The 15,406-nt window shown below is 35.4% G+C and overlaps 2 long non-coding RNA genes across 2 annotated transcripts in view; one reads left to right on the top strand and one right to left on the bottom strand.

Annotated features, from left to right (window-relative positions):
• LOC135202734 (uncharacterized) overlaps positions 1 to 1,653 on the bottom strand; it is a 2,627-nt gene extending 974 nt beyond the window's left edge. The window contains exons 1-2 of the long non-coding RNA XR_010311807.1: positions 1,532 to 1,653; positions 1,217 to 1,360 (exon numbers count right to left, since the gene is read on the bottom strand). This is a non-coding gene — a long non-coding RNA (uncharacterized LOC135202734). The remainder of the gene's footprint in view (positions 1 to 1,216; positions 1,361 to 1,531) is intronic.
• A 2,982-nt stretch (positions 1,654 to 4,635) lies between these two features.
• LOC135202733 (uncharacterized) lies at positions 4,636 to 14,957 on the top strand. Its single transcript, XR_010311806.1, has 3 exons — positions 4,636 to 4,728; positions 13,284 to 13,411; positions 14,918 to 14,957. It is a non-coding gene; the product is annotated as an uncharacterized LOC135202733 (long non-coding RNA).
• Positions 14,958 to 15,406: the final 449 nt, after the last annotated feature.

The raw sequence follows: 15,406 nt of genomic DNA, 5'->3' as shown, positions 1-15,406 counted from the left end.
ACAGAAAATGTAAGCAATAGGGAAGCGTAGAAAACATGAAGTGTGGCAACATCTCACTTGCACTATACTAGTTCAACATTACAGAAAATCTGATCACTGAAGTTTCATTTTCTGGATACACCTGTATGTACATACACAGCATCCATTATACATAATCATACACTACACCATTGGGTACATTATATTCACTGATGGTTACTTGATCATAAATACATATAGTTTAGGCAGGCTATGCTACAGTGGGCATTTACTGAACAACAAACTGTGGTTGCTCAATTGTAAAATTCTTCAGTACTTAAGTCTTTAATAAATACTTATCATACAAAGACAATATAAACAATTAACATTACTGTTTTTTATTATTCTAAATAGTTTTCTAATTTAGTGAATTATTTCATAGGCTATACAAGGGTTATGGAAGAGGTCTGGGGTAGCCTAGATGTAAGATTGCCTAGGCTAACCTAGTTGCTATATCTGTCCTTAATTATAATGTATTCATAACCCCAGAGAAATATTAATGGAAAAAATCATGAATGTTACTATAGTCTTAACTTAGGATTAATGGTCAGTAAGCTTTACTATTACTATGTACTTAGACTATAAATAAACAAATTGCCAATGTGTACAGTATGAGATGCACAAAATCCCCTTATACCTAATTCACGTAACAGAAATAGGATTAATTATATAAATACTTCAGCTAATAGTGACATAAAAGCCTCACATATGTCATGCATGCTTAGTTGCTTTTGTTAAAAACCATTACTGACTGATATTTAAGAAAAAAAAAATGAATAAAGAGCTATCTTCCACAGTGTATACAGTGCCTGTGTTATGTTGTTACGATATACTAGTATACATACTGGCAAGGATGCATAGCCTATATGTCTTGTATAGTATAGTATAGGCTAGGTACAGAGACTACAGTTAAGTTAGGCTAGGGATTATGGTAGTCTGTATTAAAAAACTATGACAATGCATTGGAGCATGAGGACTAGGTAGTCCTAGGAGTGGTAGGCTAGCCCAAACCTAGGTAAGGGTTGGCTAATGCCAATTTATTTTACATATGGCTACTACCTATGTAGGTAGTAAGTATTCCTTATTAACCTGAAACTTCAAAAACATTTAAAATGTGAGTTTTCAATTAAAACGGTACTAAAAAAAATAAAAAATAAAAAAACTCAATGCCAAGACACGAGTGGCAGGTGTGACATACCTCTTGTGCCAGGTCACGAGGCCGGCAGCCTTTGCGCCTGCGCAATAGAATTGGATCTGACGCCATTCATGGTGTCTTGGTCACTCTCGGTACATTTTCATCTCTGAGAAGCCATAGGTATTAATTCGCAATACAGATTGTCTTCTGTTGGAAATTGAATAAAAAAAAAATATTCAAATACTCATTGCGCACCAATAATCATAAACAAAAACTAGGTCCAGGTTTGACAGAACACATGGTGACAACGATGTTTACCCTAAATAAAGTTCATTATTCAAATTTTTACCCTTCCTTTACGTTGATAGCATCACCTACCGTTTCACTATGCATTCAAAGAGTATCCCTCTACTTCTTGTTGCAAACTGCACTTTTAAATCGGAGAAATTCACTAACAACATTATCGTTCTGCAAGATTATCGAACCATCATCACTTTGTCAACAAAACTGGTTCCTAATAAAAAAAAATGGCTGTTATCGTACATCTGCAACTACCCGTTTCCTCCCTATCTGTTGAAAATTATCGTTTTATTTCATTTTTAAAAAATTGGATCAAGTAAAGACAAGCACTCCCTAGGAATGAAGGAGTGCTTGTCTTTACTCACTTGCTCAAATTAGGGAGTGCATAATTTTACTTTCTCAAATTAGCGAATGCTAAACTATAGGTACGTAGTTATTTCAATATATCCTCGTTAAAGCAACCGATGCTGGTTTTCTCTTTTGATCGTTAACTTAAACCATTTCTTGTTATGTTCTGATTCTTAAACAAGTGCTTATTAGGGGAAAAGGTGTAAGTTACGAGCGTCAACATTTTACTTTTTCCTAGAAATCGATCTCATTTGCTGACGTTAGTCCCCAAACATGGACTGTTTCTATACGAACGTTTTGTTGGTTGAAGACCTGCTTCCTGCAATGAACTGGTGAACTGGCTGAAGCAGCAGACTATTTTGAGAAGAGAACTAAGTGCTCTCAGTGTAAAGTTTTAATAACTCGGACTTAACGCTCTTTAATTCAAAATAAATACGTCTGGAAGTTCCAAGTTAAAGAATGCAGTAAATATAAGCACTATGATTCAATTCGTAAAGGTTGGGTTTTTTTGTCGCTCAAAACTTTCCTTGCAAAACTTGATAGAAGGTTTTGTTTTACTGACGTTAGGAATTGAATGTATTGCAAACCATAAAGTTATTGCACGTTTCAAAAGTGACAGTTATTGTATGTTCAGTTTCTTTCGATATTTGTGACAAACGTTTTGAAAAAACCCTAACGAGCTTGGCTGGCCAGGGATAACAATGCAAATCGATAAGTCTTGCTTTAGCCATAAACCAAAGCACCATAAGATACGTGCTCCTCTGAATCCTTTGTGGGTATTTAGGATTGCTGTTCCATTCAATCTTCGTCACCAGCTTGTGGTTATATGGAAAGGTCGACTCGCGCAATGCTGGAACACTAATACCGATAAGCAGAAAAGTAAAACAACTATTCACAGTGATCAGTGGAAAGCATATTGCAACATTCGAGCTATCTAGGATTTTGCTCACCATTCTGTTAATCGCTTCTCAAATTATAGTGACAGAACTACTTGTGCTCATACAGAAACAGCTGAGAGTGACTGAAATAAACATAAATTACGAATAAAACGGATGATAGGATGTACTACGGTACATACAATTGAATTTTTAAACTCCTACTTGCATGAATTTATGCGGAAAGAAAGAATTTCTTAACTGTTTATGTATTCAATAAATATGCGAGTCAAATATGTTTAACTGTGAATTCAAAAAATAATTTTAAAAGCGTTTGTCATAATTATGACACTGTCATTTAAAAAAAGTGTATATTTCTTTGAGTCAATAAAATTTTTAAACAGTATAATGCGTTTAAGGTTGAAAACATAATATATCAGCACAGTCGGGAGTGCTCATCCATATATATATATATATATATATATATATATATATATATATATATATATATATATATCGAACTACAAATGTCCTTTAATATCTAATTCGCTCTACCTCGGAATTAATATATTTTCATATATGCTTAACCGAGGGGGAATTTATTAAGCGATAATAGAATTGGCGATCGACAGGCGCGAACCAGCGACCTCTCAATTCTAGGACTGGCAGTGAAGCCTTAAACCACCCCGACACCGCGGTGGTTTAAGGCTTCACTGCCAGTCCTGGGATTGGGAGGTCGCTGGTTCGCGCCTGTCGATCGCCAATTCTATTATCGCTTAATAAATTCCCCCCCTCGGTTAAGCATATATGAAAATATATTAACTCCGAGGTAGAGCGAATTAGATATTAAAGGACATTTGTAGTTCGATATATGTATATGAATCACGGTAATGTGATATATATATATATATCTATATATATCTATATATATATATATATATGTATGATATAATGTAACAAGGCCCCCGTGAGCCTTGAGAAATTATAAATACAAATTTTCCTTGAAAAAAAATTACTCTTGTTTAGTTATATTTTTTGGTTTCCTCTCTCTCTCTCTCTCTCTCCTCTGCTGCTCTCTCCTCTCTCTCTCTCTCTCCTCCCATGATGGTTATAAAAGCTGTAATGAGAATCAAGCATTATGGCTGACTTGTTTATGAAATTTATTCATATTAACGGGTACAAATATCAGCCATTCCCTATTAACAGGACGTTACTGAATCTCAAGGGTTTTTGTGAGCTGATTACGAAAGAAAATTGACTATGAAATGTTGGATACCATCGTGATTTTGTAATCTCCATTATCATGTACAGGTGTGCAGATTCTGGACGTGAAATGCAATTATAAAATGTTCATAACTTTAATTATAATTCAATGCTGTTCATTCTGAGGAATGAGCAGAAATGGATTCCAGTTGAAGCAAATTAACGTTCTTTCCGATATATGATTACAGAAATGTTCAGTACATTGTTCTTTTTATTGTCATTATAATATATATACGGCATAAAAAAGAACATTGTGTATTAATTACTCCTTGATAAGAAAAAAACATAATAGGTACCTACTACGTTTTGCTGTTGAAAATTTTAGATTATGCTGAGGCAGGCATAGGGACGTCGAACTTACTTACACGTACGGACTATTTAAAATAGAGCCCCTAACCCTAGAAAAGCATATTAGCTACACGTATTTGCTGTTGAAAACATTTTTTTTTTATGTTAAGGCAGGTATAGGGATTAGGGACATTAAACTTGGTTACACGTAACGACTATTTTAAATGATTGAGCCCCTAGATAAAGAAAAAAACATATTGAACGTATTTGCTATTGGAAATTTCAATTTATACTGGTACAGCCGTACGGGATCGAACTTAGGGACACGTAGGGATTTTTTTAAAAGAAGAAAAAATTGATGGATATTGGGAGGAAAATGGACGTCGGCAACTCTGTCTTGAGGCTTGCTCAACGCAACCGACATCTCTTGGTTGAGCTTGTTTTGGCGTCGTTTCTGTGACTAGATCGTAAATTTGCCTCGATATTTTCGAATATATACAGGTATAAAAAGCTATGTGAGTTCAAAGACGTAGCACTAGAAGCTTAAATCAGTCCGTGAATTAGTGCATTATCGAGATAGTCGCAGTGTTAGACTTAGTAGCTCAGTGGTGTGTTTGGCAGGCTAAGCCTAGACAAATCTTCGTCTTGGGTTTATTTAACCTAAGTAACGTATTGATTAATAATTAATGGCTATTTACTTCGTAATTAAAATAGAAGGCTGCAGGTTCAGTAAAGCTTGGTATAAACCCTTTCATAAAATAATGGGACCGAATTTCCTTTTGACTGGGTCAGTGGATCAGACATTTAAAAGGCATTTAAAGTGACGTTCTGCCTTGACATACCGTAATTAAATCCCCGTTTAAACTTTTGAATTTTTACGTAGTTGTGTATGCTGCATGATTTTGGGTTACCTTAAATGGCTTTATCGTTCTATTTTATTGATTTCTGTTGTATATATTCAAAATAGGTAGAATGCATCTGGGAGGATATACTAGGCTACTACCTAGTCTAGTTTTGTATTCAACCCGAAATTTTGTTTCATCAACCAGATTATTGTATTTTTGTATATGGCAGCTATATTTTTTTGATTTTATATAGTGCCTCACTCTTTGGTTGCAACAATTTGACTAGATAGGCTATTGCTGTAACACTAGCCTAGGCCTAGCTTAGGTGACGTGTAAATGAGTAGTCATTTCTCTTTTACTTAGGCTAACATTTTCACAATTTTTGTTGTTGTCGGTGTAATACTGCCTTTTCTTTGATTCACAGCAAAATGCACAAACTTTATATTTCTCTGATGACAAGTTAGGCCTATTATCATGTTATATGCATTTCTAATCCAAATACTGTGAGATAGCTACATTTCAGTTGAAAAGGTAGGAAATTTGTAAACCAAATTGGAATCAGCCAAGAAATATATATTTGTGTATCAAAAAAAGTCACCAAAAGCTGTCTATAGCCTGACCTTGGTTGCCAGGTCCTTACCTGGGCCCTACCTAACCTGACAAAGAGTACCATGAAAGTCTTCAAGCAGAGCTAGATACTGGGATGCATCATAACCTAACCTAATCAAACCATCATGTGCTTAACATGTCTATTACTTTCCCATTTTGGCATGTGGCCAAGAACTGACATAATGAACTCTTGCAAAAAAAAAAAAAAACTTTTGGGTTGGGAAAGCATGTTAACCTTCATATTTTAGGTTTCTGTAAATAAAACTATTGAGAAAGCTTTGTATGTCTGTCCGCACTTTTTCAATCCACCTTCAGATCATAAGAATTGCTGAGGCTAGAGGACTGCAAATTGGTATGTTGGTCATCCCCCCCCACTCATCAAGCATACAAAATTGTAGCCCTCTTAGCCTCAATAGTTTATATTTTTTTTTAAGATGAAATTTAACCATAATCATGTGTCTGGCAATGCAATATGACAGGCCACCACCTAGCCGTGGCTGAAAGCTTCATGGGCAGCAGCTCATATAGAAAACTTGATTGCGCTGAAGAAACTTGGTTACATTTTTTACTTTTTTTTTTTTTTTTTTTTTTTTTTTTTTTTTTTTTTTTTTTTTTTTTTTTTTTTTTTTTTTTTTTGTTTTTTTTTTTTTGTTTTTTTTTTTTTTTTAAAGTAAATACCTAACTTGTTAATCCCATTGCCTTTTTATTCCCTGTTGGAAAAATACCAAGCTGGCCTTTCTTCATCCCTTTCTGTCATTAAATTTAGTGTTGGTTTAGTGATGGTTAAGAATTACAGTATCATAGCATTACCAATATTTCTGTGCAGTCATTTATAGTTACCAACAGTTGCTTTTCCATATGACTCCTAATATACTCATAAATCAAACAATGTAAGAGAGACAGCAAGAGAAGTAGATTTTTTTTGTATTGGGACACCAATAGTTTTTTATGGGAAAACCCAAAGGAATGAAAAATGCCAGTGGAATGAAGAAATGTAGTTAACTTGAGTAATGCGTACTTATAAGGAGATATCCTAACATAACCTAGGACATTGTGTCCTACCTTGGGGCCTTCACCTCTCCATAACTCTCTTAACTATCACTGAAAAGTTATACAGGTGTATTTGCATGGATTCATCCTAACCTAACCTTGGTTGCTCCCTTAGATCCCCTTAATGCTCGTTAAAAGGATAATTTATCTTTTGTTGAGATACATGCCAACTTAATCTAACCTAGGGTGCCACATCCTACTTGGCTGTTGGGGTGATACGTTTAGAAGTGTACTTTTGCACAGTTATTAGATGCTGACTTTATTTATGTATATATTATATATATATATATTTTTTTTTACTTTCCATACCTTCATATCTGTCAAGTGTATGTTACCATTATTGAACAGGTAATTATGCCTTCCAACAGGCTGACCTAACTGTAGTTTTGAAGTAGTTTGTTGTTCCCTACGTTGATATGCACAATAACACCAAATAGTGTACGCATTTATCCTTGGGCTTGAATAAGAGATGTGCTGAAGATGAATTTGCGGAAAAAATCTATACCGATGTAAAGAGAGTTCACAAGACTTACATGCCAAGTGCCAAATATGACTTTATACTGAATGGGTGAGATTTTTATAAAGCTGGAGAACACTACAGATACTACTTCAGTAAATGGGATTGCTTGTAGATAATTGATTGATTTAGTGTTTCATAAAACAGGAACTATTACGTCAGTCAGAAAAGCTGCTATATAGCTCTGTACTCTTCAGACTGCATGAAAGCAAGGTTTATGTGAAATTGAAGTTTTACTTAAGTAATCTCAATATAATTAGAGGTACCCTATGTAAAAGCTGTAGGTGGAACATTGGCAGATGAGCATCTTGGTAAGTGTTCTGTGTTGTGTGGAAATACTGTACGTACTGTGAAAATGCATTTGTCCTCATTGTTAAGTGCATTTATCTTAATATAACCATCTCTGACAAGAAAGCCTTACCTCTCACAGGAACACCATATCCTAACCTGTTGTGTTGAAAAGCAACATACATAGACTAAGGAGTATTAATCCATCTTTTTTCCTTTTAGTAGATTAGTATGACTAAGTGAGATAGAGTAGTGTAGCATGAGTTATGTTACCTGACCTGTCTTATAAATGTTATTTCATTTAAGAAAAAATAGGTAAAGATTGTGTCCTAGTGTTGGCTTCTTATTAAACCTTTATCATTTAATTATATGTATTTAACTATATTTTCAAATTCATCAGGGTTATTTCATCCATCCCTGTTAAATGTTGCTGAATATACTATACTGACATATAATCACATTTCTTAGAGATAGGGTTGTTGTGCTTAGTCAAATTCATTGCATGTGCACAAGGGTGTGTTTTATCATTAGATAAGGTAGGGTTTGGAATCCCAGTGACAAATTAGGTTGTGGAAATTGTATATGAGGTTAAGTTAGGGTAGTGCCAAGTAAAGAATTAGAGTACATCTAAGAGTTTAAAATGAAAGTGTACCTGAAAATGAATGAGGTAGTTGCTTCATCACATGAAAAATTGAAGTTTTAAGATCATTTACCTTACCAATCCTAGAGGTGTAGTTGTCTGAGAGTACCATATCGTATTCCCTATCAGTTATGGAGGGTGGAGACATGGTTTGTGTCTTGATAGAGTGGATAGGATACATAAGTGTGATGAAAATGACGATTCCTTGGAGCTAATAGAATACACAGGGAAACATGCATGAAAACTAGTATGTAATGAGACTCAAACCGACCATGTTAAATTTTTTTTTATTGATTTAGCTTTTAAAATTGGCTAAAAATTTTTTTAATTTTATGATTGTTGGCAAAGGAAGGCAAGCTGGGTGAAGTAATCACTGTTGTGATAGCCATATCAAGTAATAAACCGCCCATTAGTTACAGACACAGTTTTCATATCTATTGGGGAGCTTGTGGCATGTCTCATGTCATTCAGTACAAAATACAGTAATTTTATAGTATTTAAAATGAAAAATAAAGTCATGGCATTCAAGTCGCTTTTATTTAACTAACTGTAACCACTGCAATGTCTGTATGATGTTGCAGTATCAGCAACTAAATGAAAGCATGCTTTTGCAAACCTTTGTGGCAAACAGCATGGGATTTTACTTGCAACTCCTGGAAGCTCTACTGAAGTTGTCGTGGGGTAGTTGGACCATTTGCAGTAGCCATTATTATTATTGTTACACTTTTATTTATATAATTCAACTTAATCTCTTAGGTAATATTCCTAAAGTCTTATAGTACTGGTCTGAAAAATTTCCATTTAAGGCAGGATATGATGCTGTAAAAGACGAGCAGTACCATTTATAGTTAGCAGTGTGAAGCAGCATTGACGGTGCCTCCCCGTCCCTGCTGGGAATAGCATACAAACACATACTGCAGAGACATTGTACTGTATTTCTGTTTATTAGGTATAGTTTTGATAATTTTAACTGGGATGGCACAATTTTTCCTTTATGGATAATAATTGTATAGGGCCTCAAAGGATTTTGCAAAATTTGCTTAAAAGTTATGCTTTTAATGAACTGATGGTTTAGTGAGTTTAATTTTTTGTATCGTATATGAAATAATCTCTCATACATAGCTTTGGCTGTATGCCCCATATCAGTGGGCATATCCCTTTTGTGTGTAGCAAATCTCTTCTTACAGTGTACATGTCACATTATGATATACAGTACTGTAGTAGCATAGCACAGCACTGGTATTGTCTTGCATCCACATAAATTTTAAGATTTACACTAAATATATTAATGAAATTTTAAAATTTACACTAAATATATGTATAATTTTCAGCACAATAACCTTTGAATTTAGTAAAATGGAGTTTTTTTACAATACTTTTCTTGAGTAGACACTTGGGAAAGTAAAGTATATTAGCATTTATGTAGGAGTATGAAACTCCTGGCCTAGCCTCATATGTTTCTTGTATTCATGTGAAAGTATATATATTTGGCTTGCATTAGTAAATGGCCATACATTATTCATTGTATGGCGTGTATGTTATTAAGTACAGTGTCTTGACTAATTAATGATATGATATGATGGTGATAGCTTGGTAAGAGTAGTGAAAGCTGTAATGCTATAGGATTTACATCTTGGCAAATATCACATGAGGGGTGTAAGTCACTGTTAGGTTGGATAGTATTGCAAATTTTGTGAATACAGTATCAACTCAGATAATGTAGTTGCTGTGTCTAGCAATAGGGCCTAGAGTTTGTGATAGGAATGATGAGATTTAGCTGTGGTACCCTTTTTCCATATTCAGTAGCTTATTTTGCATGTCTTAGCTCTGTGAGAACTGGTTAGGTTAAGCTATTTTCACTTATTTTACTTTTTAGTGTGTTTAGTTATTGTCTTTGTAGGCTGACTGGTAGGAAACTCTTAAAATATAAGGCTCACTTTTATACTTGAGCTTTAGCCAAGCTGTACCATCACCACACTGCATGTTGGCACATATGTGATTGTTATGTTTTTGGGAAATATTGATTGGAATGATCTACCATGGGTTTCAGAGACAGTGCAAGCACGTTTTTTGGCAATAACTCTGTAACGAACACTCGCATCAGAACGAGATTTTGACTAGTGTATTACACCCAGTGCCGTAATTTTTAAGGGTATCGTGAATCACTAATTGTAAAGAATAAAGACGCTTGTCCCTGTACCAAGAGGCAGAATCTCCATTACCCAGAAATGGATACGAACACAACAGCAAAAAACTGCCTACCCTCTCCCCCCACCCCCACCGCCAACCCCGTCCGCTTCCTTCCCTCACCTTCCCTTCTCTCTCTGAAAGTTGCTTCATTTTAAACTTATTTTGTATGATTTTTCTATCTATCTATCTAATAATATACATTGTTGTATATATCTAACGATCCAGTCTCTCTCTCACGATCCAGTCTGTTGCTAGCTGCCAGTTGGCTGATTTATTTATGCACTTATCCGCTCTCTCTCTCTCTCTCTCTCTCTCTCTCTCTCTCTCTCTCTCTCTCTCTCTCTCTCTGTGTGTGTGTGTGTGTGGTAGTGGTACCTACTGTAAATGGTTATTAGAGTGAGAGATATTTGAATGTATGGTGGAGCAGTAAAGCGATAGATACTATGATTTATGGTAAAGCGACTGCTACATGTGCATCAGTATAATCAAGGCTTTAACTCTAATGAATGTCCGGTAGGAAGGCTCAATTTTTATTTGTAACACAGAGATAACTAGTTACCTATTCAAACCAATCTGAAGGCAACTGGCGGCTTTTTCATAGTTAAAAAAGTTGAAATGTTGCTTGACAAACGAATTTCTGCAACCGTGCCGACAGTCAAGTTCTGTGGTGGCCATCTCTTCTTCACCTTCGTAATACAAGTACTATATTGCTGATACCCTGAATCCGCATGAGGATTACGAAGAAGGTAACCAACCACAAGTATAACAGTCGCTTTACCATAAATCATGGTGTCTATCGTTTTACTGCTCCACATTCAGATATCTCTCTCTAATAACCATTTACAGTAAGTACCACTACCACAGAGGGAGAGAGAGAGAGAGAGTTGAGCGGATCAGTGCATAAATAAATGTCAACTGGCAGGTAACAACCGAGTGAATCGTTTGATATATACACCAGTGTAAACTATTATTGTATAAATATATAGAAAAAATGGTACAAAACATGTTTAAACTGTAGCAAGTATAAGAGAGAGAGAGGAGTGGATCAATGCATAGATAAATCGGTCAACTGGCAGCTAACAACCGACTGGATCGTTAGATATATACAACAATGTATATTATTAGATAGATAGATAGAAAAAGCATACAAAATAAGTTTAGGTAGAAAAATCATACAAAAGTTGAAACTGAAGCAACTTTCCATTTCTGGCTAATGGAGTTTTTGCTTCATGGTACAGGAACAAGCGTCTTTATTCTTTACAATTAGTGATTCACGATACCTTTAAAAATTACGGTACTGGGTGCAATACATTATAGCAAAATATCGTTCTGATACGATTATTCGTTACAGAGTTATTGCCAAAAACGTGCTTGCACTGTCTCTAAAACCCATAGTAGTACTCTACAGCATAGTTACAACATTGCAGTTGGTAATAATAAATTTTCTAACCAAAATTACCCTGTCTAAGCAGCTCTTAGCCTTCCATGTGTGCACATGCCTGTTTACTTGGCATCATGTGGTCAAACATCCATGAATTGATAGTAACTTGAGAGTGAGCCTGAATTTCATTATTCATTCATTCATGTTTCGAAGGCAAGCTGTCGACATAGTATTTGTCTTTTTTATATATATATTTTCCCGATGGTTGGGGCTAGGTACTACAGAATGAATGATACCTGGCAAATAGTCAATTCGAAAAGTCAATTGTTTTATCCTAAATCAAGTTTGTTTCTTTAATCCTGTATTTTGATAGGGAACTTAGCTTTTGGAGAATTATTTTTAGATATTTTAGGATTTCCCAAGGGAATTTTTGAGAAAGTATCGAATCGTGGATCATCTCATTTTCAGTTTTTTTAATGAATATTTATTTTTCTTTTTTGTTGTTTTAATTTACAATCCGCCTCCCCCCTTTCTTTTTTGTTGTTTTAATTTACAATCCGCCTCCCCCCCCTACCAAAAAAAAAAAAAAATAAACGTATTATGATATAACTTTTTTTTTCTATCGATGCAAACCCTACCATACCATACCATACCTCACCTTACCTTACCTTACCTTACCTTTGTAGACAGTTAATGTTTTGCCGATGACCCAGCCAACTCCCGCCCTCGAAGGTCTGTGACCCGTTTAACCCAATTAAACCGGGTTAACTGGTTTGTGACCTCATATTGTGAATATTATGGTGGAATTCCATTACACCGACAGACGAATGAATATACGCTTATTGAGGCCGAAGCGTAAAACCTCAAGGGCGGTTGTAATACGCGCCATCACCTTACCCTTGCTGACGTAAATTGCTGGTAATGTTTATGTATATTTAGTACGATGATTTCGCGTTAGGCTTATAAGTTTTTTTCTTTGTTTAACGATGAACTTCATTGAAAAGTTAATGGCTTTTTAGACTTGGCCCATTTCAGTTAATAGGATTTGGGAACGATGACTATTATAACATTAATGTAACCATGAGAGAGACTGGTGTTATGTATATGTTTAGATGTAAAAGCTTGCATTATCAACCAGATTGCCATAGATAATTTGCAACACAGATTACCTACCTGTGGTTTCTATTACTTCATTTCCTTTTACATTTCATATAGAACTAATCGACTCTTATTTCCCTATGAAATTTCAGAGCAATTTTGAAGCTTGATTAAAAAGTGATAGCTTTAGCCTAGGCCTATATGAAAATATAAGTAAACGTAAGTTACCTACTAGCTGGCTATCGTGGTTGCATTTCATGGTAATGTTGCCGATAACTAGCTCCAGTTCTTTTATTGCTTTGAGCATTATTCGGAAACGTTGTATTCCACAGCGAAGCGGAAGACTGTCTGTAAATACAAGTAGACCTTGGCTATAACAGTAGTGGTCAGATTTCCTTGTAATGTTATTCCCAACTAATTATTGCCATTTTTCTTCAGGTGTGCGCGGTTTGAGACATATTTTTGATTAGTGTTGTTTAGTGATTGCGTACCGTGATTGACTCCCAGGCAGACTTCAAACAGTTTGCTTACGGGAGTTATGGATGCTTTCAGCTAGGAACGATGAGGTAAGCTGTCGCATATTTGATCTAGATGTGTTAAGCCTCTCTCTCTCTCTCTCTCTCTCTCTCTCTCTCTCTCTCTCTCTCTCTCTCTCTCTCTCTCTCCCCCCCCGTTACATTGCGAATGCTTTATGCACATTGTTTTTCTGTACATATGTTTGTATGTTTGTAGTGAGTGTTGCATGTGCTCATATTTTTAATACATTTCGCATGTAGACATAGGTTTAGTCTTTGTCATGAAGGCTGTGGTTAACAAAGAAGAGAGGGGATTTTGTATCTCTCTCTCTCTCTCTCTCTCTCTCTCTCTCTCTCTCTCTCTCTCTCTCTCTCATATGTATATGTATGTATGTATATATATATATATATATATGTGTGTGTGTGTGTGTGTGTGTGAGTGTTTGTGCGCGCGCATGTGTAATATGTGTGTTTGTGTGTGCGCGTGTACACGTTTGTGCTTGTATGTAAGTCATCAAAGTTGCCTAAAAGACATGGGATGCAATGGAGCCTTATGCGAGTCCCAACTCATGTCGTCTTTCTTGCGTTTTGGCTTCCACAAATCTCCATTCATATCGAGCCTCATTATTAGTTTTAGCTGTCATCCAAGCAGTTCTGGGCTTTCTAACGCCATTTGTCATTTTCCCGTGAGTTTTTTTAAAATGCATGTCCAAACCATCTTCATGTTCCTTTCATCATTATCGCAGTTACATATGTGACTTCTGTAGTTTCCCTATAGTTATGTCCAACTCTATCCAGTCATCTGACTTGTAATGATTTTTAAAAACTTTATTTTCAGACCAGCAAAGTCTTTTAGGGATGATTTCAGCGTCAAGCAAAGATGCATGGCCTCTTAGCAGTGCAGATTGTACTAGACCTTTTAATCTTCCATTAATACACAATTTCTCACCATTTAAGTTTTAACTGTAATTCAGATTGCCCATTGTTTTATTTGGTCCTTTTTCTTCCACTAAATTCTAACTCTTAGAGAACCTGCAGCGGATATCATTGATCCTAGAAATTGGAAAGATTTAGTCACGATAATTCTTTCTCCATCCAATTTTAGTTTTCCCCCTTTTTCATACTCTTGTCTTCATTACTCTGTTCTGTTTAGATTAATTTTGAATCCCGTCTCTCAAGATACCTATTGCTTTCTATTAAGCAAGCCTTATGTACTTAGCGATGTTTTGCAAATTAAAATAGTAGCAGCTGAATATGTGAAATTTGTCAACTTTTTGCAGTCACATCAACCTAAGTCACTCCCATCTCTGATCAGTTTTTTACTTCATAAAATCTGGTCTGATTGTAGGTGAACTTGATTAGATTAGCGTTGTCTCATAAGCCTGCGAGAGCTCCAATGCTAGATAGGATGTTATTTTACTAACACTCTACATAAAAATGTGTTGTAATCTTGTCTCAGTCTCAAGGAGCAGACTGGACTTTTGTCCTTTGTAAACTGTTCATTTAACACCACTGAATGTGAACAGTGATTTACAGGAATATTTCTTGTCTTTTCAGGTATGCTACCTTGTCGACAGGTAAGTCCCAAATTCAGCAGGTAGGTCTCGTAGTACATTCAGTGTACTATGGAATTAATATATCACTGTGTACACTTTTGTTAATGTTATCTGTTTATTGACGGTGTTAACCTAACCTAAAGTAACCTGAGTGAGGTTATAAAAATGATAGCCTAACCTAAGTGAATGTGTAAATGTAGCATTCACTGTTTTTATTGTATAGTATTGTAATTAATAATAATTAATAATTTCTAATGTTTTCAGAGTAGTAAACTCTGGTTGTAATTAGCTCACTTGATTTTCAAGTGATTAGCAGTTTTGCTGTTATTGGCGCTGTTACCCTGTAACTAGCATTCGACTTGTAATTGCTGCTCTAGGCTTGTAGTTGCTGCTTTTGGCTTGTACTAGCTGCTTTTGGCCTAGTTGCTGCTTTTGGCTTATACTAGCTGCTTTTGGCCTATAATATTAGTACTGTTCACTTTTTATTTTT

The sequence above is a fragment of the Macrobrachium nipponense genome, chromosome 33, assembly GCF_015104395.2.
Source record: "Macrobrachium nipponense isolate FS-2020 chromosome 33, ASM1510439v2, whole genome shotgun sequence".
NCBI classification, from domain to species: Eukaryota; Metazoa; Arthropoda; class Malacostraca; order Decapoda; family Palaemonidae; genus Macrobrachium; species Macrobrachium nipponense.
This window is presented reverse-complemented; position numbering and strand designations above follow the sequence as displayed.